Here is a 27,775-nt window from a genome sequence, read left to right as displayed (position 1 = left end):
CCGTTTTTGGCAAATACCTTGCATAGGTGTTCCTCTTCCTCTTTTCGCAGTTCTGGTGTACTGCAGTGTGTTGTAGCTCTTTTGAATAGTGTCCTGATGCAGCTTCGTTTGTGTGTGTTGGGGTGGTTACTTTCATAGTTTAGGACTTGGTCTGTGTTGTTTTCCTGTGTACCCTTGTGGTGAATTCTCCGTTCGGTGTTCTCTGTACTATCACGTCTAGGAATGGGAGTTGGCTATCCTTCCCTACTTCTCTCGTGAATCGGATTCCTGTGAGTGGCGTTGATGATCCGGTGTGTTTTTCCTATTTCCGTGTTTTTGATGATTACGAACGTGTCATCGACATATCTGACCCAGAGTTTGGGTTGAATTTGTGGTAGGGCTGTTTGTTCTAACCTTTGCATAACTGCCTCTGCTATGAGTCCCGAGATTGGTGATCCCATGGGTGTTCCGTTGATTTGTTCGTATATCTGATTGTTGAATGTAAGTGTGTAGTGAGGCACAAGTCCAGTAGTTTAAGTATGCCGTCTTTGTTGATAGGTTCCGCCTCCTGTTTTCTGTTCTGTATGTCCAGTAGGTTGGCTATTGTTTCTCTGGCTAGGGTTTTGTCAATCGAAGTGAACAGTGCCATCACGTCAAATGAGATCATGGTTTCTTCTTTGTCTATGTGTGTATTCCTGATGGCGTCCAAGAATTCCTGTGTTGATTGTATGGAGTGTTTGGATCCGCTGACCAGGTGTTTCAGTTTCTGTTGTAGTTCTTTGGCCAGTTTGTATGCTGGTGTCCCTGGTAGTGATACTATGGGTCTGAGTGGGATGTCTGGTTTGTGTACTTTGGGTAGTCCATAGAATCTGGGGGTGTTGTTGCTTTCCGGTTTCATTCTTCATAGGTCAGCTTTGGTTATCTGTCCGTTTTTTTGTAGATTCCTTAGTGTGTTATTTATTCTATTGGTGAGTTGTGGTGTGGGGTTGGAATCCTTCATTTGGTAGGTGTTGGTGTCTGCTAATAGGTGTTGTGCTTTTTTGATGTAATCTGATTTATCTAGGATGACAGTCATTCAGCCTTTATCTGCTGGTAGTATGATTATGTTCTTATAATTTCTTAGTGCTTTCAGTGCTTCCCTCTCCTTGGTGTTGAGGTTATGTGTTTGTCTTTTTCTTATCATCATAGGTACGACCATTTGTCTCACTGTTTGTTGTGTCTCTTCAGTCAGTCCATTGTTCCTGAGTGTGCTTTCTAGTGCTGCTAGGAAGTCTGCTGTCTTGGCGTCCCTGTGGTTGTAGTTGAGTCCCTTGGTCAGTATAGTTCTTTCCATGTCTGTGAGCTGTCTGTGGGAGAGGTTTTTAACCCAGGTGTGTGTTGTAGTGTCCTCTTTTTTGTGTGTTAGTTTGGCCAGTTTTTCTTTTAGTGCCGTTTTTTTTGCGATGTGTTGTCCTGTTCTGTCCTATAGTGACAGCCTGTTCTATGGCCCGGGTCCATTCATGATTAGCGGTCTTTGAAATTAACGACTTTTGGCGCACAATTTCTTGTTTGTATTTGTGCAGTCGGTTGTGAGCGTCTGTGATCATTACCTGGATCATCCTGAGTCCGTTCTGCTTGGCTGTTTCCCTGGCTTGTGGATTATTGACTGGTGGTCTGTACCTGACACATTGTGGAAGGATTTGATTCTTTCGGCATTCGTGTGGGAACCGGAGTTGTTCATATGTGGCGCTTAGGCGGTTAGCATAGGATTCCCATTTCCTGGCTTGTCTCAGCGTCCCTCGCCCGTAAGTGTTCAAAGTTTGTGAGAAGATTTGTAGCAAGGGTGCTTGTTGTAGTGGTTCTGTTCGCCGAGCTGGAAGTTTTTGTTGCAAACGTTTCGTCCCCTGGCTAGGAGACATCATCAGTGCTCTGGAGCCTCCTGCGAAGCGCTTCTTTGATGTTTCTTCCGGTATTTATAGTGGTCTGTCCTTGCCGCTTCCGGGTGTCAGTTTCAGCTGTCCGCTGTAGTGGTTGGTATATTGGGTCCAGGTCGATGTGTTTGTTGATGGAGTTTGTGGATGAATGCCATGCCTCTAGGAATTCCCTGGCTGTTCTCTGTCTGGCTTGCCCTATGATAGTAGTGTTTTCCCAGTCGAATTCATGTTGCTGGTTGTCTGAGTGTGTGGCTACTAGGGATAGCTGGTCGTGTCGTTTCGTGGCTAGTTGGTGTTCATGTATGCGGATTGTTAGCTGTCTTCCTGTTTGTCCTATATAGTGTTTTGTGCAGTCCGTGCATGGTATTTTATAAACTACATTAGTTTTGCTCATGTTGGGTATTGGCTCCTTTGTTCTAGTAAGTTGTTGTCTGAGCGTGGCTGTTGGTTTGTGTGCCGTTGAGTCCTAAGGGTCGCAGTGGTCTGGCTGTCAGTTCTGAAACCCTCCTGATGTATGGTAGTGTGGCTAGTCCTTTTGGTTCGGCTCGGCGAACAGAACCACTACAACAAGCACCCGAGCTACAGATCTTCGCATACCCAACATGAGCAAAACTAATGTAGTTTATAAAATACCATGCAAGGACTGCACAAAACACTATATAGGACAAACAGGAAGACAGCTAACAATCCGCATACATGAACACCAACTAGCCACGAAACGACACGACCAGCTATCCCTAGTAGCCACACACTCAGACAACCAGCAACATGAATTCGACTGGGAAAACACTACTATCATAGGGCAAGCCAGACAGAGAACAGCAAGGGAATTCCTAGAGGCATGGCATTCATCCACAAACTCCATCAACAAACACATCGACCTGGACCCAATATACCAACCACTACAGCGGACAGCTGAAACTGACACCCGGAAGCGGCAAGGACAGACCACTATAAATACCGGAAGAAACATCAAAGAAGCGCTTCGCAGGAGGCTCCAGAGCACTGATGATGTCTCCTAGCCAGGGGACGAAACGTTTGCAACAAAAACTTCCAGCTCGGCGAACAGAACCACTACAATAGGTGGGAATGAATATGGACAGGTGGGAAAGAAGATGGATAGGTGGGATAGGTCATGAGGGCAGTGCCGAGCTGGAAAGTTGGAACTGGGGTAAGGTGGGGGGGAGGGGAAATGAGGAAACTCGTGAAATCCACATTGATGCCATGGGGCTGGAAGATGAGGCATTCTTCCTTCAGACTTTGGATGGTGAGGGAGTGATGATGAAAGAGGCCCAGGACCAGCATGTCCTTGGTGGAGTGGGAAGGGGAATTGACGTATTCAGCCACGGGGTGGTGGGATTGGTTGGTGCGGGTGTCCCAGAGATATTCTCTGAAGCGTTCCGTGAGTAGGTGTCCTATCTCCCAATGCAGAGGAGACCGCATCGGGAGCAACGGTCACAATAAATGACATGTGTGGAAGTGCAGGTGAAACTTTGATGGATGTCAAAGGCTCCTTTGGGGCCATGGATGGATGTAAGTTTGGGGGGGAGGGAGGGTGTTGGTGGGATGTGGGCGCAGGTTTTGCAATTCCTGTGGTGGCTGGGGAAGGTGCCGGGAGAGGAGGGTAGGTTGTTGGGGGGTGGAGGCGGTCGGGGGGTGCGGGGGCGGTGGGAGGCGTGGACCTGATGAGGTAGCCATGGAGGGAACAGCCTTTACGGAAAGCAGATACGAGAGTGGAGGAACGGGAGAATCGAAGTTTCGGGCATAAGCCCTTCATCAGGAATGAATATCCATTCAATCTTAGTAAAAGTTTCATTTAGTTCCCAACCATCATTTAACCCAGTCACAAAGCAACATACTTACATACAGTAGTATTTAACTTTCTAGAAGGCGGGGCATACAAATTAAAATTACTGAGAAGATTGGAAACCCCAAAATTTACTTTCTGAAACAACAATTAAAAATAACATAAAAACATGTCCTCCACTACTGGTGCACCACTTTTGCCTCTTTGTTTCCAATGCTGTTACCTTTGACAGTTTAGATGAAACTTTACTAAGATAATAGTCAAAAGCAATTCATTATAGAATTGGCTCAACGATAGAAGACAGAGGGGGGTGATGGATGGTTGTTTTTCAGACTGGAGGCCAGTGACCAGTGGAGTGCCACAAGGATTGGTGCTGGGTCCACTACTTTTCATCATTTATATAAATGATTTGGGTGTGAGTGGAAGAGATACAGTTAGTAAGTTTGCAGATGATAACAAAATTAGAGGTGTAGTGGACAGTGAAGAAGGTTACCTCAGATTACAACAGGATCTTGATCAGATGGCCAATGGGCTGAGAAGTGGCAGATGGAGTTTAATTTAGATAAATGTGAGGTGCTGCATTCTGAGAAAGCAAATCTTAGCAGGACTTACACACTAAATAGTAAGGAGTTAGGGAGTGTTGCTGAACAAAGAGACCTTGGAGTACAGGTTCATAGCTCCTCGAAAGCAGTGTTGCAGGTAGTTAGGACAGTAAAGAAGGCATTTGGTATGTTTTCCTTTATTGGTTAGCGTACTGAGTATAGGAGTTGGGAGGTTGTGTTGTGGCTGTACAGGACATTGATTAAGCCACTTTTGGAATATTGCATGCAATTCTGGTCTCCTTCTTATCGGAAGGATGTTGTGAAACTTGAAAAAGGTCAGAAAAGATTTTACAAGGATGTTATCAGAGTTAGAGGATTTGAACTAAAAGGACAGGTTGAATAGGTTTGGGACTGTTTTCCTTGGAGCATCGGAGGCTGAGGGGTGACCTTATAGTGGTTTATAAAGGGGCATGGATAGGGTAAATAGACAAAGTCTTTTCCCTGGGGTGGACGAGTCTAGAACTAGAGGGCATAGGTATAGGGTGAGAGGGGAAAGATATAAAAGAAACCTAACGGGCAACTTTTTCATGCAGAGGGTGGTACGTGTATGGAATGAGCTGCCAGAGGAAGTGGTGGAGGCTAGTAAAATTGCAATATTTAAAAGGCATCTGGATGGGTATATGAATAGGGAAGGTTTGAGGGATATAGGCTGGGTGCTGGCAGGTGGGACTTGGATTACGTTGGGATATCTGAGTGACATGGACAAGTTGGACCGAAGGATCTATTTCCATGCTGTATATCTCTCTGACTCTATATTCTCCTACATTATGTAATCCAATGAAAACGATGGGACCAGATGGAGTACCAGGCTGTGCACTCAGAACATGCGCAGATCAACTGGCAGAGACCTTCTCGGATATCTCCAACCTCTCCCTGGAGCAGGCCACTGTCCCTGCCTGTTTCAAGAGGGCCAACATCATCCCTGTGCCTAAGAAGGCTCATGCAGATGTCTCAATGACTACAACCCAGTAGCCCGAACTTCAGTGGCCATGAAGTGCTTTGAAAGGCTGGTCATGGCATTAATCAATTCCAGCCTCCTCACTACTCTTGACCCACTCCCATTTGCCTATCGGACCAACAGATCCACGTGAGATATCACTTTCCCTTCACTCCTCACCAGAACATCTTGACACCATGAACAGCTATGTAAGAATCCTACACATTGACTACAGTTCTGCCTTCAACACTATTATCCCCTACAGACCAATTACAAAATTTAGTGATCTTGGACTAAGCCCCACTCTCTGCAACTGGATCCTTAGTTTCCTGACCCACAGGCTGCAATCAGTGAAGTTTGGGGACAATATTTCATCCTTACTAGCACTCAACACTGGAGCCCCCCAGGGGTGCATACTCAGCCCCCTACTGTACTCACTCTATATCCATGACTGCATCGCCAAATGCCAGACTAATGCCACTTACAAGTTCGCTTATGACACCACCATAGTCGGTCGAACCTCAGCTGGTGACAAAACAGACTACAGACAGGAGGTGGAAAACATGGAAAAATGGTGCACTGAGAACAACCTAGCTCTCAATGCTGGCAAAACCAAGGAATTCATTATTGACTCTTGGCAGGATGTTACTCATGCCCCTCTACATATTAACAGCCCAGAGGTGGAGCGTGTGGAGAGTGTCAAGCTCCTGCGAGTGGTCATCCACAACAAGCTTTCTTGGACTCTTCATGTGGACGCACTGGCTACAAAGGTCCAACAATGTCTCTTCTTACTCAGACAGCTGAGGAAATTTGGCATGACTGCAAATAGCCTTGCCAATTTTTATTGGTGCACCATCGAGAGCATTCTGTCTAGGTGTATTACTACTTGGTACGGTAACTGTACCATTCAAGATCGATGATGGTTACAGAGAGTGGTGAACTTGGCCCGGACAATCACAAAGGCCAACCTCCCATCTATAGAATCCATCTACCAGGCCCGCTGTCAAGGAAAGGCCGCCAGCATTCTCAAACAACCAACCCACCCTGGCAATGTTTTTCTACAACCTCTACCATCGGGGAGAAGGTACAGAAGCCTGAACACAGGCACCAGCTGGTTGCGAAACAGTTTCTACCTTACTGTTGTTAGAATACTGAATGGACTTAAAAACTCCTAACATTCGCCTGTACCTGCATTTTTGTTTTTGCTACTGTTTACCTATTATTTATTTATCTATGCTATTTAACTCTATGATCTGCCTGTATTGCTCACAAGACAAAGTTTTCACTGTGACTCGGTATACATGATAATAAATTCAATAAATTCAAATTCATGGATTAAAAGCTTGATTTATGATGGCATAACATTTTTCTCTGTAAATATGCCTGAACTGTTTGCAACATAAATTAGTTATGTAACTGGACTAGAATGGAAGCACTTCACCCGCCATGATTAAACAACAATTAAATTATACCACTATCACAAAGGTGGAGCTACTTATATTTCCAAATGTTAGTGAACTGCCACACTGTATGAGGACAAGTGAATGCAACCTTTCATGTCGTTCGTGATGGATTGGAGAAAACAGTTGGCAAGTGAAGACAAACTAAGTGGCAGGTTACCAATGTTTGTATGATGCGTGAAAAGTCAGTGGGTCTAGCTTCTAAGTTAGTGTTGGGAATCAGAACAATTAACATAACGCATGGCTCATGGTTGTGGATGAAAGAACGGAAAGATCAACTGTAAAGAAGAAGAGCAAAGCACATCTGTGTCAATAATGCAATCGCAGGGTTCCCAAGGCACAAATCTACACAGTTGGTTCTGCTATAATGCAGCGGTTCTGTCCTCATGCAACCCCTTGTTCTAAGAAAAATCACATAAAAGCAGTACTGTTTAAACTAATGGGGCCAGAATCGCGATATAACCAATACATGCTTTAAAAGTTTGCTCTTTAGAAACAGTGTCCTCAATTCGTCAATCGTGTTAAAGTGAATTTGCATTAACAAAATACATATTATAGCAGAACAACCTGTATCATTTACCATGTCTCTATAACTGGACTTGCAGAATTCATTGACTGTTGCAAGCTCATTGTGCAGAATGCACTTGTACCACATACTTAGTTAAAATTAATTCAGAGTAGAAGGCCTTCCCCAAGCTCTCAGGCGTAACACTTGAACTACTCAAAATGCTCTTTTATAATGTGTATTTCAGGGGAGTTCAACGGCATAAAATGATGCTTTACATTTCCTGCCCACTCTGCACTACAAATGGGCCATGTTTCCTTCTTGGTTCCTATGTTGATTTACCTCAAGGAGTCAGTGTTTTAATTAAACTATTGTAATTTTTGCTATTTTCCTATAGAGTAATAGACCCACAGTGTCATTAGGAAAGGATTTTGATCCAACGGGACTGCAGGAATGGTTATATTTTTGAGGGCAGCAGACTGCCATTTCCCCTATGTTCACGCTGCTCTATCCTGAGATTGCCAGGATTTCCACAAAATCTGAAGTTTTAAGAAAACTAAAACATGCAATGTCTCAATATTTGTAGAAATTGCAGTATGTGTATATAAAAATTCATGCCTAGAATCCAAAATACAATGCTAGCCCAGCCAACATCCCAAAAAGAATTACTAGCATCAGAAATTTATTTAACTTTGAAATTTAGAAACAGTTTGATCACATTATGAAAGATCAGAAAGGCCATCAACATGAAAGGCCATCTTGATTCAGTGGCAGCTTGCACTCCATGTGAAACACCTGCTGATTGGAAATAGGGGGCGTGTATTCAAATGATGCTATTTGCCGAAAGTAGGTTTTTATAGAACTGTTCTTGCTGTATCTATGGAAATTTGCAAATGGGCAATCGGTTTTAATCCTTAGAAGTTCCACTCACTCAAACACCAAATTTCATTCCCACATTAAGTAGATCATACAGCTGGGCATGGGATTTCTGGGAAGCGAAAATGACTCTTACATCCTGAGACAGTCCGAATTGCTTCAACTCTTCAGGTTGGCCTGATAGCTTCATGACTGTATTCTGAAGGTCTTGGACATTGAAGACAGGAAGACTCCTGTACAAACCACAATACACATGGCAGAGGACATACACAACTGCTTCTTAAAAGGCTACAACCTGTTAGCAATTTAAAGACGAAGTTAGCTGCATCAATAAAAACCATGGGGGAGCCATGAAATATGCACACTCCCATCTTGCCATTTGCTGCATACTGACAATCTGCCACTTCAAAATGATGTAATTAGATGAAGGCACTGAGAAAGCAGCATCATCACCATCAGAGGAAGATGAACATGAAATGCCTCAAGTGATACCAGCTGATGAAGTGGAGTAATGGAGACAGCTCACAGGATAGTAACATACATGGCAGAGATATTCACAACTCTCCAATCAGCAGGTGTTCCACATGGAGTGCAAGGTGCCACTGAATCAAGATGGCCTTTCATGTAGATGGCCTTTCTGATCTTTCATAAGAAATACTTGGCATTTATGAGTGGATGGCAGCATTACATGCCAAGGGATCCTGTCTACCCATCATTCATTAGTCATTCACATTTACAAATCTTCCAAACCTTTCACCACTACCATTGAGCAAGGTGAGCAGATATCCAAAAATGCTACCTATCTACATGGTCCCTTGCAAACCACTCATTGTTCTGACTTGGAAAAATATAACCATTCCTGCAGTACCGTTGGATCAAAATCCTTTCCTAATGACACTGTGGGTCTATTTGTTTCAAATGGACTGGAATGGTTCAAGAAGTGGTTCACCACCACCCTCTCAAGGGCATGAAATGCTGGCCCAATGTTTATCATATTTGTCTGAAACAAAGAGGGTTTTCTTTTCTCTACCCCTCAGAGAGTAATGGCTCTCTGGCATTCTCTCCCTCAGAAGACTATGGAAGCTCAGTCATTACATAAGTCCAAGACAAAAATGGATAGATTCTAGTTACTAATAATACCAAGGTAAATGTGGATAAGGTGTGAGGTAGATGATCAGACATGATCTAGAATGATGGAACAGACTAAAGGGATTGAATGGTCTACTTCTGTTCCAATGTTTTTGTATTACTGGTAAATGCAGAATGTTTTAATGTTAACAAATAATTAACACTCCAGCAAACCCAATGTCCATCAACTAATATGTTCACTTCTGCTTACTTCTATTGTTTTTTTTTCTGCACCTTGAGTTGTGGGCACAGACAAACAGCATCATTGCTGTCTAATGAACTTGTCTGAGCTGGTCATTCAGGAGTCCTGTAAATGCTCAACTCTGCTCCATTGGGATGGTGAAGCCATCATTCAATCACCTCAATGTGTCCTTCATGCATCCATATTTGAGTGTGCATGCTCTAGGCTCCACAACATGAATGTTGGTTACTGTTATTGTCGTACGTACTCACCTCACGTTTCATGCGAACCTTTCGACTCTGGGTCATTTCACCCTTGGACAAAATTCAGACTATGATTTCTGAAGTTGTTTGATGGACTATGTGTGTCAAGGTTTTTGTTTGAAATTGCAGTTTGCATTTTGTCTGATAGATGTGGATGGAAAATAGTGAAAAAACAATTAAGTCTGAGCAAGACCCAGCAGGAAAAGTGCAACACGTTGTCATATAGTACTTACAGCCAAGTCCAGAGGGATGAATAAAGTTACCTTTCCGTTCCTGAAATTAATTATAACAGGTTTAAAAAGATGTGATTTTTCAACTCACTATGCACTTGACCATGTATAAAGCTATAAGAAGAAATAAACCAGATTTCTTGAATTACTAACATTGAAAAATCATTTTTATTGTAAACTCATTGGAGTAATTCATAAAATTTATTGAATAGTAGAATCTATTTGCACTAGCATGCAAAACTGAACATGTTATAGGTAAGGGAGAAGCAGTTGAATCTTTAAATTCAACTTAAAAGTGATGCTTTCCAGCTTGCAAGAGATAAGGTGTGACCCTGAGAAAATGTAGATAGAGGGCCGCAATTGTACCATTTTGAAGCCTCTTGATTTTGCTCCTTTTTGCAATCAACAGAGAAGAGTATAATCATAGCTTTTCACAAGGGGCAGTTTCTGGACATGTGAGAGCTGACCATAAACTCACAATGAGGACAGTTCCTGGTAATGAGGGAGTTTCACTCTCCCATTGTCAAAACTATCAATGTGGCAGTGAAACAAATAGGGGAGGCTTCACAAATCTTTTGTAAACAGCTTTTGGTAGATTTCCTTTAGTTTCTACAGAAAAGATGGCTGTGGCTTATTGTCCTAAGCTTTCTTTTCCCCACAAAGTTCAAAGAATGGCAGGTGTGAAATTCTGCAGGCCATCTGCCCTCATAAGTTTTCTGTTAATCTATCGTATAGGTTTTTATAAATTAGGTTTTTTTGTAAGTATAAGAAATTGGAGGTTTGATCAATTATACTTTTATGACAAACAATCCTACTATGATCTGAAATCCTTGCCTGTTTCAAGAAAACCATTATCATCTCAGTGCTAAAGCAAAATCATGCAGCCTGTCTCTATGACTAACACCCAGTAGCTCTGACCTCCATAATTATGAAGTGTTTCAAGATGGTAGTCATGGCTCTCATCAACTCCAGCCGACCAACCTGTCTAGATTCTTTACAATTCACCTACCAGTGCAATGTGTCCATGGCAGAAGCCAGGAAAGAATTCTGATGAAGGGCTTTTGCCTGAAATGTCGATTTTCCCGCTCAGTGGATGCTGCCTGACCTGCCATGCTTTTCCAACACCACAAACTCGACTCTAATCTCCAGTCTTCAGTTTCACCTCTAAACTCCGAGACCTAGGTCTTGGGTCCCTCCTCTGTAATTGATTCATCTACTTCCAGACCCATAAACCTTAATCAATAATAGGTGACAACACCTCCTTCACTGTAATCCTCAACTCCAGTGCCCCACAAGGCTGTGTACTAATCTCCCTATTATATTTTTTATAAGCTCACAACATTGTGGCCAAAGTCTGTCCCAACTCCTTTCACAAGTTTGATGACAACACCACTTTTGTTGCTCAGACCTCAAACAACCACAAAATAGAATACAGGTGAGATTGGGTGTTCAGCAGCATGGTGTATAGGCAACAGTCTTTTCATCAATGTCAACAAAACAAAGGAGCTTTTCATCCACTTCAGGAATTGGAGTGAAGGGTATGCCCCTATTTGCATGAATGTTGCGGAGTGGAGCTGGTCAAGTGCATCAAATTCCTGGGAGATTTGATCACTGACCATCTGTCCTGGTCCACGCATGTCAACACAATGGGTAACAAAGCACAATAATATCTCAACTTCCTTAGAATGCTAAAGAAATTTGGGATGTCCTCAAGGACTCTTACCAATTGTCATAGATGCACCAATGAAAACATTCAATCTAGATGCATAATAGAGTGGTTTGGCAACTGCTCTTCCTCAGACCTCAAGAAACTAACGTGCATTGTAAACACAGCCTAGTCTATCACATAAACCAACCTTTCCTTTACTCACTCCGTCTATACTTCCAACTGCCTTGGGAAGCAACAATCAACAAAATCAAAGACCCTTCCCACCCCAGTTCTACCCTCTTTCACTCTCTTCCATTAGGCAGACAATATAAAAGTTTATATCCAAGTATGAATTTACATGGATTCAGAAATGGGCGTTCTTTGAGGATGTAACAAGTGCGATGGATGGAGAGGCATAGGTGGATGTTGTATACTTGAATTTCCAGAACATGTTAGATAAGGTGCTGTATGAAAGACTCATCCATAACAGAAAAATGCATGGAGTTGCAGGGAATGTACTAGCATGGATAGAGGACTGGATAACCAATAGAAAGCAGGGAATTGGGATAAATGGGTGTTTCTTTGGTTGGATATCTGTGGTGAACGTGATGTCATACGGGTCGGAGTTGGTTCCACAATTATTCATGAAATCTGTAAATGATTTGAAAGAGGAGACCAAGTGTAACGTATCCAAGTTTGCTGATGACACTAAACTGAGTGCAAAAACAAACTGTACAAAGGATGTGGAGGGTCTGCAGAGAGATTTAGATAGGTTAAGTGAGTGGGTAAGGGTCTGGCAGGTAGAGTACAATGTTGGTAAATGTGAGAATATCCACTTTGGAACTAAAAATAGTCGGTCAGAGTATTATTTAAATGGTGAAAGATTGCATCATGCTGTTGTGCAGAGGGACTTAGGAATGCTCATTCATAAATCAATAAAAGTTGATTTGCAGGTGCAACAGGAAGGCATTCATTGACTTTCATTGCTAGAGCAATTGAATTTAAGAGCAGAGAGGTTCTGCTGTAACTGTACAAGGTATTGGTGAAGCCACACCTGGAGCATTGTGCACAGTTCTGGTCTCCTTACCTAAGGAAGGATATACTAGCTTTGGAGGCAGTGCAGAGGAGGGTCACCTGGTTGATTCTGGAGATAAGGGGGGGTCACCCTATGAGGAGAGGTAGAGCCCCATGGGAATAACTAGAATTTAGAAGAATGAGAGGGGATCTTATAGAAACATGTAAAATTATGAAAGGGATAGATAAGATAGAGGCAGACAAATTGTTTCTGCTGGTGGGTGAGACAAAGACTAGGAAACACGCCTTCAAGATTCGGGGGAGTAGAGTTAGGACAGAGATGAGGAGGAATTGCTTTTCCCAGACAGTAGTAAATCTATGGAATTCTCTGCCCAAGGACGCAGGTAGAGGACCTTCATTAAACATATTCAAGACACACTTGGATGGGTTTTTGCATGGCTGAGGAATTAAGGGTTACGGGGGTAATGAAGGTAGGAGGAGCTGAGACAATGGATAGATCAGCCATGATCTTAATGAATGGTAGAACATGCTTAATGAGCCAAATAGCCTACTCCTGCTTCTATTATTATGAAATGTGGTAATTGATCAGCTTTCATCACTTATTTGGGCAGCTCATTCCGTACACGCACCATCCTCTGCATGAAAACGCTGCCCCTCAGGTCTGTTTGAAATCTTTTTCCTCTCACCTTAAACCAAAGCCCCCTAGTTTTGGACTCCCCACCCCAGTGAAACTACCTTGACTATTTAAACTATCCATGCCCCTCATGACTTTGTAAATCTCCATAGGTCACGCCTCCGCCTTTTATGCTCCGGGGAAAATAGCCCCAGTCTATTCAATCTTCCCCTTTGGCTCAAACCCTCCAACTCCAACAACATCATTGTCAATCTTTTCTGAACCTTTTCAAGTTCACAACATCCTTTTTATAGCACAGACACCAGAATTGCACATCGTTCTCTGCAATCTGTGCCCTTTTTCACACAGGGCGTAAGAACTTCTTATTTATTGGACAAGAGCACGGGCTGATACTCCTCCAAATTTAAGTTCTCGATCCTAATTTCTGCCTCATTCACAGTCACATCCTCATGTCCCTGAACACATACCATTTTTGATATCAATAATCTAAGGGATGTGAAATGTCTCTATTAAAAGTTCTATTAAACAGTTAGTGATTTCAGACAGTGCCTCCAAAGGTTTAAGCTGGACAAAACAATTAGTCACAGGCTGTGCCACTCAGTATTAGCTACACTACAAGATAATTCAGTGACTTTAACTGCATTGTTCCATACAGGATCTCATTATTAATCCATAGCACAAACAAAGTATCAACGACGGCGTTTCTGGAGTGTCAAAGCAACATTTTCAGGCGGGATAGCTAAGAAATTTCCATCAAAGTTAATTTCCAAAACTTGGCAAAAATTGTTTCAGTGTGCTGTATGTGGAGTAATATGGCCACACACTTACAAACAGTTTAAATTGAAGGCACATTAAAGGCAGAAAGAAGTCAAGAGGTAGCAGGAGATGAAAGTAGCTGGTAAAGAGTGTGGATCAGAGGACCAGTTTGGCAAAGGTTTGCAGGTAAGAGGCAGAGTCATTAATTACATTCAAATCCGAGATAGCCTTTTAATCAGTAAGGGTATCAAGGGTTATGAGAAAAGGCAGGAAAGTGGCGTTGATACTACCAGATTGCCATGATCTCATTGTATGGTAGTGCACATACTGAATGGCCAGTTTAGGCTCCTAAATCTTACAGTCTTTTTATGAAGCCTCCTATACTACCACCCACTGCAAGGTCATATGATGATGGGAATTTTCCACGCTGGCTGGTTCATCATGACTTCTTGTTATGGTCAACTGGGAAAATGACACAGCTTCTCTCCATCACGCGTCCACTAGAAAGGGATTGTCTTATGAGCAGTTGTTACACAGGTTAAGACTCTATTTAATGAAGTTTAGAAGAATGAGAGGTGATCTTATTCAAACATATGGGATTCGTAAGGGTCTTGACAGGTTAAATGTTGAGAGGATGTTTCTCCTCAAGAGAGAGTCTAGGACCAGAGGGTATAGTTTCAGTATTAATTTAAAATGGAAATGAGAGGGAATTTCTTCTCTCAGACTGTTGTGATTTATTGGAACTCCTTTCCACAGACAGCTGTGGCAGCAGTGTCCTTAAATATATTTAAAGCTGAGATAGATAGCTATGGCATAGAGTCTTGAAATGTGCCAACAGAGACAAGTGCTTCAACCCCACTCTCCACACAATCCATGACAAGCCTGTCCAACACTGGTAAGAGGGGTTTGCAGTCCATGAAAAGTAAAATAAAAGAGTTCTGGTTAATTGCTCTTCCTATGGTAAGTTCAATGTCGTAGTTGTTTTGTTGAGCAGTTGCATGGACCAGATTCCTACATTTGTAAAAAAATCAGTTTGCCTTGGTTTTCACTTTCGCAGAATGGGGCATTGTACTTTCAAAGAGGGGGGTGGAAATGGTAGATAGATGGAGAGAGAGAGAGAGAGAAAGAGAGAGAGAGCCTGTCTTCAGAAGAGCATTGTGATGATGTGCTTGGTAGGACCCTGAGGTGTACTGCTCATTTGTATATTCCACATTGCAAGAGATATTACTAATTCAGGCCTGTGGCAGTTACTGCTTCTGAACAGATAATTATGTTTTACCGTCTCATCTCAGAAACATTTGAAAAGTTTCAGGGTAGAATAAATCGGTGGAAGATGGAGACTTTTATGCTTCCTTGTCTGTTTTAATCCCACTTGGTGGATGTGAAACTGAGTGCATTGCAATAGTCAGCCTTGTCTGGCAGTCTCTGCTTTATAGTGAGTGTTGACTTGTAACAAGTCCAGCCAGGAAAAGGAAAATAATTAATTATATCTTTAAGGCAAGAAACATTCCCTTGTAATATTTTCACTCAGCGTAAAGTGATAAAATGAGATTCTCTCCCATTTAACTAAAGGCTGGGAAAGAATGCAAACTCAGGCACACACAGTCTTTTGAAACACTCACATCTTTTCTTTTACTGCATTGATTAATTCCTGTTTAAATCTTTGTTGGGCTGTTCTTTCGTGGAATTTTTAAAAGCATTGAAAAAGGTTGATTTTAAATTCATTTTCTTTTGGGAATCCGGCATAAGTAGCAATTTTATGCCCTTCTTTAAATTCTGATGATGCATATACCAGGGAATCTTTTTGGCATTTGCTAGCAGCCAGGCTTAGAAATCTGGGACAGGTTGGTTTTTCACATTGTTAGTAGCACAGTGGTCATGTTTGGGAGGAACAGGCAGAATCTGCTGCTGTATTTGGCTGTGCCCACCAAACGCTGAACAGATCAACCCTTATTTTGTAAATTTTCCTAATTGTCAACAGAACTGCTTTAGTAAGATTTAGCATGTCACGTCCATTTCTATAATTTACTGCTTCAATTGCCCAACCCACAGCACTGTTACAAATCTTATTGCTGAAAGGTTATTGAGTTGCTATTCAATTTTCAACCTTAGTACAATGTCTGGACATGTTGGAGATGTTGGAGATTATCATTGTTTCTCCTTCTCGTCAGCCCCCTTCAGCCATAGCTACCTCCCTTCTAGCTTTTCCAAGTCTATTATGTTTTTCAGATCCCAATTTACTTTGGGCTAGGGATCTATGTGCTAACTTATCCTCCAGAACATCCAGATTCAGGCTTCCAACCCCACCTTCGCTAGTTTGGGAGCCACCAGTGACAGAATTCAAGTCTAACATCTCCATCACCAAGAACACAATAACAAAATAAATAGGAATGGGAATAGTCCATACGCCCCAGAGTGAGACTGCTCTGCCAATGAATATAATTATGGCTGATATTAGGCTTCAGCACTTCTCCCCTGCTCAGACACCATATCACTTGATTTCCTGACAGTTTACCTCAGCCTTGAACATATTTAACAATGTAGCATTCACAACCTTTTTGAGTGAAGAATACCGAAGATTCGTAGCATTTTAAGTGAAGTAATTTCTCTTCATCTCAATCTTAAATGATTGCCCTCTTAGCCTGAGATTTTGCCTCATTCTAGTTTCCTCAGCCAGGGGAAACAATCCCTCAGTGTCTACCCTGTAAAGTCCCATTCAGAATCTTGTATGTTATAATTAGATCACCTCTTATTCTTCTGAACTCCAGAGAACATAGGCCCAATTTACTCACATGTCTCATCATGGAGCAACTCTCATTCCAGTATCCAATCTCATAAATATATACTTAATTGCCTCCAAAACAATTATATAAGACATTGGTTAGGCCACAGCTAATGTATAAAACAGTGGCCATGCCAATTGTTTGCTAGTCCTCTGCTGTAAACACTAATTGATGCTGAAAGGTCAACGAGGAGAAAGTGAGGACTGCAGATGCTGGAGACCTGAGTCGAGAGTGTGGCGCTGAAAAAGCACAGAAGGACAGGCAGCATCCGAGGAACAGGAGAATCAACGTTTCGGGCAATAGTCCTTCATCAGGAATGAGGCTTGTGGGCCTAGGGGTTGGAGAGATAATTAGGAGGGGGGTGGGGCTGGTGGGGGGGAAGGTAGCTGAGAGTGTGATAGGTAGGCAGAGGAACCTCACCACCTGATGCCTGGAGGAAGAACGCTTCATCGTCTGCTTTAGGACCCTCCAACCACACGGGATCAATGTAGATTTCACCAGTTCGTCCCCTCCCTTCACCTTATCCCAGTTTCAACCTTCTAACTTGGCACTATCCTCATGACTTGCCCTACCTGTCCATCTTTCTTCCCACCTACCTGCTCCACCACCCCCCCAGCCTCATTCCTGATGAAGGACTCTTGCCTGAAACATTGATTCGCCTGTTACTCAGATGCTGCCTGACCTGCTGTGCTTTTCCAGCACTCCACTCTCAACTCTGAAAGATGCTCAGGAAGACTTGTTGAAGGACAGAAGCTTGCACATCTGTGATCTTATCAAATCCCTCCCAGATAAATATATACATGCCTATTGGCTTTCATTTGATGCATTCCATGCCATGAGTGACTATAGTGAGCATTGTGATTTGTGCTAATATCTAACCAACAGAAAATTCTGTGAGTAAAACAATGGCATGAACAAAAATAGTTAGATTTTAATTTTTAACCTTAAAGAACGTAACATGTTTTCAATGTTGCTTTGAAAAGTTATTACTACATTATTTCTTCTTAGGTGACATCAGCAGAATGGATATATCATATGGAACAAATTTTAATGGAAAGTTTATTTACATATGGTACATGGAAACATAAAATCAGGAGTAAACCATTCTATCCCTTAAGCCTGTTCCATCATTCAATTAATTATTCCTGATCTGTAATTTAATTCCATTTACTGGTATTAGTTGCACATTGCATAATATCTTTGTTTAATAAAAGCTATCATCTCAGTTTTTAATTTTTTTAATTGATTAAGCCTCAACTGCTATTTGGAGGAGGAAGTTGCAGATTTGCAATAAGCTTTATGTGGAAAGCTGCCTCCTGGCAACATCCAATAATCTCTTGCTATTTTGGAAATTTTACTCTCTAACTGCACTCTTCCATTAGAACAAATATATGAATGAGGATGGAGAGTTGGCCACTCAGCCATTCATTTTTGCTCTGTCATTCTATAAGGTCATGGCTATTCTGATTTTAACTTCAACTCTACATTCCTGTTAACGCCCCCAGTAATGTTTCATCCATTCAGTGATCAAGAATCTATCTATCTCTGCCTTAAAGATATTTGAAGATTCTACATGCACTGCCTTTGGGTGAAGGGGTTTCCAAAATCTCTCAATCCTCTGAGTGTTCTTTTTTCTTCTCTGTCCTAAATGCACATACCTTTATTTTTAAAACATGATTAATTTCCTCAAAATATATTTATCATCTTAAACACACCAATCATATTGCTCCTGTATAATCTTCCATGCTTGATGGAATATATGGAACGATACCCTTTTCAGAAATACTATCATCTGGTAAAGCTAGATTATTTCAATATTTTTTGAGTTTTGGTTCAAGAGCTGAATACAGTACTGTACACAGAGCAAATGCTCCTCCAAAAGCACCAACCTTCACACAAAATATACATTGGGTATATTATTCATGTTCACTTTTACCCTTTTTGCACCCTGTATTATGGGCTTTTTCACCCTGTCGCACCATGAATCCTATCACAATCCTTTTGGATGTTGACAGATTAATCTGACAAATGGAATTAAAGGAGAACACTTGCAGGTAAAATCCTGAAATAAGTAACAGTGCAAAGCTGCAGGAAACAGGGTAGGTACTGAAACTTTAAGAAAAGGAGACATGTAATCAAGGGATTTGGCGCAATTGAATCTTTGAGAAGCAGCACTGCGTGTTAAACTACATAGCACAAAATAACAAACAAACATTAATTCCCAAAGTGCCAAATGCAAAATGAATTAAATATCATTATGCAGAATTTTGTGAGATATTAAATGAACAATTCCCCCTTGTTCTAACAGATTTAACTTGATGCGGAGGTGCCGGTGTTCAAGTGGGATGGACATATTAAGAAACTCACATAACACCAGGTTATAGTCCAACAGGTTTATTTGAAAGTACTAGCTTTCAGAGCCTTGGTCCTTTGTCAGGTGGATTGGGTCTGTTGTCAAAATATGTGGAAGAATCAGGACACAGAACATTTTTGTTTATTCCCTAAAATAGTATAAAATAGTTGGACAAACTAATATGTGTTAATTTTTAAAATCTGTTTAATCCTTTAAACTATCATTAATCTTCATATAATTGGAGGTGATAAAGTGTGGCACTGAAGAAGGCACAACAAATCAGACAGCTTCCAAGGACCAAGAGAGTTGACGTTTTGGGCAGGATCCCTCTTCAGGCATTTTCATATAACTGTATACTTTGGTCGTTCAAACTCATTCCAACTTTAACTTCTTAATAAATTTGTCATACGGGTGCACCCTTCTATTTCTTTCTTATTGGAGTGTACATTTGTAGAGAATCATTAAATATTTCCTTAAATTCAATTCTCGTGTTAAAATACCTCTATTTTAACATGATTTTCTAAATCATTTTGGTCAATCCTGCCTTCTCACATTTGACCCACTCACATTTGACCCACCGCTCAACATCAAAAGTATGCAAAATGCTTTGATATCATTGTTTCCTTGAGGATCCTTGATGATGAGGTCAGTAATTAATCCCATAGCATTACATATAACTAGACCTGGAATGGTCTGCTCCCTCACTGGCTGTAGAATCATAGAGCCATAGAGATGTACAGTATGAAAACAGACCCTTCGATCTTACTCGTCCATGCCGACCACATATCCTAAATTAATCTAGCCCCATTTGCCAGCACTTAGCCCATTTCCCTCTCAATTCTTCTTATTCATATATCCATCCAGATGCCTTTTAAATGCTGTAATTGTACCAGCCTCCATCACTTCCTCTGGCAGCTTATTCCATACACGCACCTTTAGATCCCTTTTAAATCTTTCCCCTCTCATCCTAAACCTCTCCAGGGAAAATACCTTGCCTAAATACCCTATCTATGCCTCTCATGATTTTATAAACCTCTATCTAATAATTTGCCCTGAGTACAATTTGTAAGTGTGGCTTCTGGGTGCTTCTGTTTGCTCATGTCTCAGGTAATAATTCAACTCATTGCCTATATTACAGAGACAGTGTCAGAGGTAGATGAAGATGTTACAGGAGTCTGTCACTTACCTTTGTCAGTTCAGTCAGGAAGGTCTGTGTCAACATGGATTGGAAGGCTATTGAATGCTGCTTGCATTAAAAGTCACTGTTCACTGAAATTCTTAGTCTGAGGATCTCTCCAGAGCTCCACTGGGGACATGTGTTGCATCTTGCAGTCAGTCACTTACAAATACATCAGGGAGATCACCAATGCCCTTTCAGGATAGTGAATTAATTTGTTTGATTATCAAGAAATTATCAAGCTGACAGAGGGGTGGGATTTGCTGGCATTGCTGGAATGCCAAAGAGAATTGGTTACACCAGTGCAGAATTGTGAGCTCCTTGGGATCAGTCAGCAGCATTCATTAACTGAAAGAACTTTTACTCTCTTAAGTGCAGCTGGTCTGTGGTCACTGGAAACAAATGTGTCCATACTGCTCAGACAATCTCACAATTTGCCAATTCCACTAACTCACAAGTGCCACCAGTGTTTGTTTCTCATACCCCGCAAGATTGTTCTTCTTTCTGACATGAGCTAGCTCATGACACCAGTGAAGAACTTACAAATTGCAGCAGAAATGTACTATACTGCTCACTCCTCAATGAATGTAACACTCCATTAAAGATGAAGCTCCTGTGCTTAGATCACTCAGGAGGCATGCTGCAGTTCTCACCAGAGATTGTCCAGAATTATTGTGGCCCAGTGCACCTTGGATTATGTTATGCAGTAAGTTGGGGTGAGTTTACAAAAGAGAGTTTGTGAGTTAGTGGAATTGATAAATTGTGAGATTGTCTGAGCAGTATGGACACATTTGTTTCCAGTGACCTCAGGCCAGCTGCGCTTAGAGTAAAAGTTCTTTCAGTTAATGAATGCTGCTGGCCGATCCCAAAGAGATTGAGAAACCAGATTTTCCTCTGATGAGGAAGAAGGGGAAGACAATATTGCTGATGAGAGAATGGATGATATGGAGGCAGTGGCAGATGTCAGGACAGTAGTGTGACCAGTAGACAGGCTTGTGCCACTCTTCAGTGGCACCAAATTCTAGACTGAGTAAGGCTCAAAATCACTGCTCAGACAACGCTGTAGGTTTAGGGCAAACCACACACACTACTCCCTGTATAACACCGTATGTTCCTCAGACCTCCCTGCCACATCAATTATATAGAAAAACACATGCACATTTGGTGTGGCAAGAAGTCACAAATCCCACATGCCCTGCATAGAACTCTATCATGTGAACTCCAGCAATACATGTAGTGATTTGACTGCAGACGCTGCTCAAATGGCAGCCTCCGATAAGAACCAAGTAAAACTCACCTGCTGGGTGACCAATTGTTTTCAAAACGTCTTGCTTTACAACTAGAGTGATGCCCAGGGTTTAAAACCACACATCAGAATAGAGATCCATTACTGATGAGGATGTGGGGGTGCCAGTGTCAGATTGGGGTGGACAAAATCAAAAACCACACAACAGCAGGTTATAGTCCAACAGGTTTGTTTGAAACCTCAAGCTTCCAGAGCCCTACACCTTTATCAAGCACCTTGCAGATAAAGGTGTAGGGCTCTGGAAGCTTGAGGTTTCAAACAAACCTGTTGGACTATAACCCGCCATCATGTCGTTACTGACGATGTGACACAATGAGAAGGAAACAAGGTGTAATAATACTTAATACACTTGATTAGTTATATCTGGTTGTGGACTTAGAGGAAAGTTAAAAAAACTATATTAAGTGTAAACAAAATTGAGGGGTGATAGATTTAGGACAGATATCATGGTTAGTTCCTTTATTCAGAGAGCAGTAGGGACATGGAATGGCCTGCCTGCAGCACACTAGGACACTCGCCAATGTTAAAGGCATTTAAATGGGCATTGGACATATATATGGATAATAGTGGAATGTTGTTGGTTAGATGGGCATTTGATTAATTTCACAGGTTGGCACAACATCAAGGGTCAAATGGCCTGTACTGCACTGTAACGTTCTATGTTTAATATAAAAAGCTGGAAATGAGAGCTTAAAATGGGAATAGACATTTTAATGCACTGTGAATAAAAGTGTTACCCATATAGAAATTAGTCTCCATTTAGATCTGAGATATAAAGGGGATTCTCTAGTCTGAGGGACAGACAGAAGTTTCTGTGGCCTGCATTGAAAAATCAGAATGGTATGTTGCTCCCCTGGTGCTAGGATCAAGGATGTCTCAGAGAGGGTGAAGAATGTTCTCAAGGGGAGAGGGGTCAGCAGGAGGTCATTGCCCACATTGGAACCAACAATGTAGGAAGTGAAAAGGTTGAGATTCTGAAGGGAGATTACAGAGAGTTAGGCAGGAATTTAAAAAGGAGGTCCTCAAGAGTAGTAATATGTGCAATACTCCTGGTGCTACAAGCTAGTGAGGACAGGAATAGGAGGATAGAGCAGATGAATGCATGGTTGAGGAGTTGGTGTATGCGAGAAGGATTCACATTTTTGGAGCTTTGGAATCTCTTTTGGTGTAGAAATGACCTGTACAAGAAGGATGGATTGCACCTAAAGTGGAAGGGGACTAATATACTGGCAGGGAGATTTGCTAGAGCTGCTCAGGGGATTTAAACTAGTAAGGTGGGTGGGACCCAGGGAGATAGTGAGGAAAGAGATCAATCTGAGACTGGTACAGTTGAGAACAGAAAAGAGTCAAACAGTCAGGACAGGCAGCTATAAGGTAGGACTAATGAATTAAACTGCATTTATTTCAATTCAAGGGGCCTAACAGGGAAAACAGATGAACTCAGGGCATAGTTAGGAACATGGGGCTGGGATATCATAGCAATTACAGACACATGGCTCAGGGATGGGCAGGACTGGCAGCTAAATGCTCCAGAATACAAATGCTATAGGAAGGAGAGAAAGGGAGGCAAGAGAGGAGGGGGAGTGGCGTTTTTGGTAAGGGATAGTATTACAGCTGTGCTGAGGGAGGACATTCCTGGAAATACATCCAGGGAAGTTATTTGGGTGAAACTGAGAAATAAGAAAGGGATGATCACCTTATTGGGATTGTATTATAGACCCACTAATAGTCAGAGGGAAATTGAGAAACAAATTTGTAAGATGATCTCAGCTATCTGTAAGAATAATAGTGTGGTTATGGTAGGGGATTTTAACTTTCCAAACATAGACTGGGACTGCCATAATGTTAAGAGTTTAGATGGAGAGGAATTTGTTAAGTGTGCACAAGAAAAGTTTCTGATTCAGTATGTGGATGTACCTACTAGAGAAGGTGCAAAACGTCACCTACTCTTGGGAAATAAGGCAGGGCAGGTGTCTGAGGTGTCAGTGGGGGAGCACTTTGGGGCCAGCGACCATAATTCCATTAGATTTAAAACAGTGATGGAAAAGGATAGACGAGATCTAAAAGTTGAAGTTCTAAATTGGACAAAGGCTAATTTTGATGGTATTAGGCAAGAACCTTCAAAAGCTGAATGGGGGCAGATGTTCGCAGGTAAAAGGATGGCTGGAAAATGGGAAACCTTCGGGATTGAGATAATGAGAATGCAGAGAAAGTATATTCCTGCTAGGGTGAAAGGAAAGGCTGGGAGTATAGGGAATGCTGGATGACTAAAGAAATTGAGGGTTTGGTTAAGAAAAAGAAGGAAGCATATGTCAGGTATAGACAGGATAGATCGAGTCAACCCTTAGAAGGGTATAAAGGCAGTAGGAGTATACTTAAGAGGGAAATCAGGAGGGCAAAAAGGGGACATGAGATAGCTTTGGCAAATAGAATTAAGGAGAATCCAAAGGGTTTTTCCAAATATATTAAGGACAAAAGGGTAACTAGGTAGAGAGTAGGGTCCCTCAAAGATCAGCAAGGCGGCTTTTGTGTGGAGCCACAGAAAATGGGGGAGATATCAAACAAGTATTTTGCATCAGTATTTACTGTGGAAAGAGATATGGAAGATATAGACTGTAGGGAAATAGATGGTGACACCTTGCAAAATGTCCATATTACAGAGGAGGAAGTGCTGGATGTTTTGTAACTCATAAAGGTAGATAAATCCCCAGGACCCGATGAACTCTGTGGGAAGCCAGAGAGGTCTCTTGCTGAGATATATGTATCATCAATAGTCACAGGGGAGGTGCTGGAAGACTGGAGGTTGGCTAATGAGGTACCACTGTTTAAGAAAGGTTGTAAGGACAAGCCGGGGAACTATAGACCAGTGAGCCTGACGTCGGTGGTGGGCAAGTTTTTGGAAGAAATCCTGAAGAACAGGATTTGGCTAGGTGCTGGCAGGTGGGACTAGATTGGGTTGGATTGGGATATCTGGTCAGCATGGATGGATTGGACCGAAGGGTCTGTTTCCATGCTGTACATCTCTTTGACTCTATAAATCACACTCCTAAAGTAATTCTTTCTAATGCATTTTTCTCCAGTCTGTGAAGTGATTCTGAGCTTCACTGCAGGAGTCATTGAATTGTAATCTTGGCCTACCTCATGCTCGTTGACTTAGGCATTTTAACATCTTTCATACGCACAACACAGCTGAGCTCTGATGATGAGTGCTTTAATTCCAACCAGCTTTTCGAAGCACCTCAGTATTGGATATTTTATTCTACCACTTAATGCCCGTGATGTTCCAAACACATTTCATATGAACCTGTCCAACTTTTAATTTGCTGTCCACATATGTACAGATGGTAGATTTATCACAGTTTGGTATACAGCAGGTTTTGTTGTGTACATGTTTGTCAGAGATAGGGTATACAGCAGGTTTTGTTGTGTACATGTATGTCAGAGATAGTCTAGCTTGCGGAGTCAGCCACATCCTATTGATAGTTGGATGGATAACAACACCTGGTCATCAATGTTCATCTAGCTCTCACCATGTGACACTCTATATAGCTGCTTGTACTTATCTCAATAACTACATACTATAAGCTGCATTGTTCTGCAGGTCAAACATCCAGCTGGTCCGCCCATTCGAGGGAAAATGCTTATCTCCAACCATCTTTCCACAAGTACATTAAAATGCTGCAGAGGTGTAGCAAATTATTCACTTGCTGATACTTGAAGTATCATAGTTGGCTGTGTAGACGGCAGCAAAGTTGATATGTAAGGGCACCAAATGTGTTGCAAGTTATCTACTGCTGCTGGCCACACATCCATTTTGTTGCCAAACTATCAAGAGTAGATGTACAAAACCAAGAGATTGATGCAGGTCCTGTGCAATTGATCTCCAACACAGTTACTTCACATGTGGGTATTTCTTGGTACACACCTTCTACACTCCTTCACATGTACTCTGTTATATCCTAAATGTGCTCCTTTAGGACTCACCGACATACATTGTGGATGTGTCAAAAAAGAAAGAAATGGAACTTTATTTAGTTTTGTGGAAAATGTGAACTTTATTTAATAAGGTTAAAATCTCCTGGTCTCAGCTGAGAGCTGCCTTGATTTGCAGAAAGCTATATGATGCCCCAAAGTGCTCCCCCACTGACACCTCAATCACCTGCCCTGCCTTATTTCCCAAGAGTAGGTGAAGTTTTGCACCTTCTCTAGTAGGTACATCTACATTCTGAATCAGAAAATTTTCTTGTGCACACTTAATAAATTCCTCTCCATCTAAACCCTTAACACTATGGCAGTCCCAGTCTATGTTTGGAAAGTTAAAATCCCCTACCATAACCACACTATTCTTCTTACAGATAGCTGAGATCATCTTACGACTTTGCTGCTTCAAGCCATGGGTGGCATGGTGGTTCAGTGGTTAGCACTGCTGCCTCACAGCATCAGGGTCCTAGGTTCAATTCCAGCCTTGGGTGACTGTCTGTGTGGAGTTTGCACATTCTTCCCATGCCTGGATGGGTTTCCTCCAGGTGCTCTGGCTTCCTCCTACAGTCCAAAGATGTGCAGGCCAGCCAAATTGGCCATGCTAAATTGTCCATAGTGATAGGTGCATTAGTCAGAGGGAAATGGGTCTGGGTGGGTTACTCTTCAGAGGGTTGGTGAGGCTGAAGGGCCTGTTTCCACACTGTATCTAATCTAAACACCCATCTATTGGGGAAGAGCCAGCTAACTGCACTGTCAGCAGACTATAATTTCTTCTGGATAGATGAGAAAAGAGTGAGAGGCAGGAGTGTTAGCCTTCTCATCAAGTCAGAAATTGCAAGAAAAATTCTGGGATACTCTCCCAAGGTGCACATCTCATGATTTTAAGTTTGACTCTCCTGACAATAAGTTTGCAATGATCATTGGTGCACATACTTGAATAATCAGTATTCATGGAGATACCAAAAATGACTTTGTGAGGATCAGGATAGAACTAATGGGTGCTGCTATTTAGGAAAAGTGGTAAGGAAAAGCCAGGGAACTAAGACCAGTGAGTCTGATATCAATGGTGGGCAAGTTGTTGGAGGGAATCCTGAGGAACATGATTTCCATATATTTGGAAAGGCGAGGACTAATTAGGAATAATCAACATGGGTTTGTGCATGGGAAATCATGTCTCATGAACATGATTGAGTTTTTTGAAGTAACAAAGAGGGTTGATGAGGTCAGGGTAGCGGACATGATCTATATGGACTTCAGCAAGGCGTTCGACATGGTTCCTCATAGTAGACTGGTTAGCAAGGTTAGATCACATCAAATAGAGGGAGAACTAGCCATTTGGATACAGAACTGGCTCCATGGAGGCGGTGGTGGTGGTGGAGGGTTGCCTTTCAGACTGGAGATCTGTGACCAGCCGTGTGCTACAAGAATCAAGGCTGGGTTCGTTGCTTTCCATCATTGGTATAAGTAATGTGGATGTGAACACAGGGAGTATCGTAAGTCCGTTTGCAGAAGACACCAAAATTGGAGGTGTAGTGGACAGCGAAGAAGGGGATCTTGATCAAGTAGGCCAATAGGCTGAGGAGTGGCAGATGGAGTTTAGATAAACGTAAGGTGCTGCACTTTGGAAAGATAAATCAGGGCAGAACTTTTACATTTTATGGCAAGGTCCTGGTGCATGTTGCTGAACAAAGAGACCTTGGAGTACAGGTTCATAGTTCCTTGAAAGTGGAGTCCCAGGTAGACAGGATAGTGAAGAAGGCATTTGGCATGCTTACCTTTATTGGTCAATGCATTGAGTACAGAAGTTGGGAGGTCATGTTGCGGCTGTACAAGACATTGGTTAGGCCACTTTTGGAATTCTGGATGCAATTCTGCTCTCCTTGAAGTGCGGAGGATGTTGTGAAGTTTGAAAGGATTCAAAAAGGAGTTACAAGGATGCTTTCAAGGTTGGAGGGTTTGTGCAATAGGGAGAGGCTGAACCGGCTGGGAATGTATTCCCTGGAGCATTAGAGCTGAGAGGTGACCTTATAGAGGTTTATAAAATCATGAGGTGCATGGATAGGGTGAATAGACAACATCCAAAACTGGACGTATAGGGTTATGATGAGAGGGGAAGGATTTAAAAGGGACCTAAGGGACAATTTTTTCACACTGAGGGTGGTGCATGTATGAAATGAGCTGCCAGAGGAAGTAGTGGAGGCTGGGCCAATTACAACATTTA

This window comes from Hemiscyllium ocellatum, chromosome 36, assembly GCF_020745735.1.
Source record: "Hemiscyllium ocellatum isolate sHemOce1 chromosome 36, sHemOce1.pat.X.cur, whole genome shotgun sequence".
NCBI lineage: Eukaryota > Metazoa > Chordata > Chondrichthyes > Orectolobiformes > Hemiscylliidae > Hemiscyllium > Hemiscyllium ocellatum.
This window is presented reverse-complemented; position numbering follows the sequence as displayed.